This window comes from Lissotriton vulgaris, chromosome 1_1 (assembly GCF_964263255.1).
Source record: "Lissotriton vulgaris chromosome 1_1, aLisVul1.2, whole genome shotgun sequence".
NCBI lineage: Eukaryota > Metazoa > Chordata > Amphibia > Caudata > Salamandridae > Lissotriton > Lissotriton vulgaris.
This window is the reverse complement of record NC_141685.1, coordinates 1,763,731,370-1,763,732,524: the sequence shown is the minus strand read 5'-3', so window position 1 is coordinate 1,763,732,524 and position 1,155 is coordinate 1,763,731,370.

Below are 1,155 nucleotides of genomic sequence, written 5' to 3'. Positions count from 1 at the left end.
GCGCTTTCAGCATTCTACAGACTCCGCCCTCTTTTGCTAATAGGGTGTCAAGGGCAAGACGGTTTTGTAAAACCATTGATCTGATCGCAACCATTTCAGTATTGACCAGCAGGAAACCAGCAGCAGTGTCCGTTGATAACCGGTCCACTACTGTAGACAATTTGCAGATTCTATGGGTGTTCAGAACTACCCCCATTCCAGGAATCAGTGCACTAAAAATATCACCTACAATTTCACCTACACTTTCGCGTCTACTACGCACTAAGCCATTAGTTTCATCATCGCTTCCAGCTGCATTATTCACATGGTACAAAGTAGCAGCTTCCATACCAGTGATCCGGCAATTTGAAATAAGCCTTGTTCCCACATATATAATATATTCCGGGAAACACAGGTTCTGACCCATTTTTGAAACCCCAACCTCCAATTACCTTATAATTATGTTCACACTCGCTGGAACCGATGAATACATTGTTATAGTACTCTGTCTTTTCCCTATGGATACAAAGTTTCCCCTTTCTTTCAAAATCCAGCAACAAGGCAGGACTGGCTTCGCCTTCTGAGGTGTTATCCATGTGCTCAGCCCACCTAGGGATTCTATCTTTCTCGTCATTTGCCTTCTTTTGAAACTTTTCTCTCCTTCTGTCTGCCATCTTTATAAACATCTTTTCCTGCTCTTGCAGTGAACAGGTCAGATTGTCTTCTCTTGCTTGATCTAAGTCTATGTTACCTATAGTCAGGAAATATTCTCCCATATAGCGGGTCACGTCACTTGTAGTATGTACACGGTTCAAATGTCCTCTAACAGGAAGTTCAGAAAATACTACGTCATCATTTGAATAATAGTACTGCAAGGTGCTTCTATAGAACAAGCTAGCTAATATACTACAGGAGATTCCATAGGTCAAAGGTAGATGGTGGTATGTCACGCCTTCAGCCACTGAGGTTGGTAGCTTCATGCAGACATAACAGTCCTCTATTTCCATAGCTTCTACATAATGCACTAATAGGTTAGCAAAAACATTCAAATGCGTCCTGTTTCTCATTTTGTGAAAATGTAGTCCATCCTCATCTGGTGCTTCTAAATTAGGTCGTGTGTGTGTCAGTCCTACTCTTTTGTCGCGTCTTTCTAGTCTTCGTGGTGTTTCTGCAGTC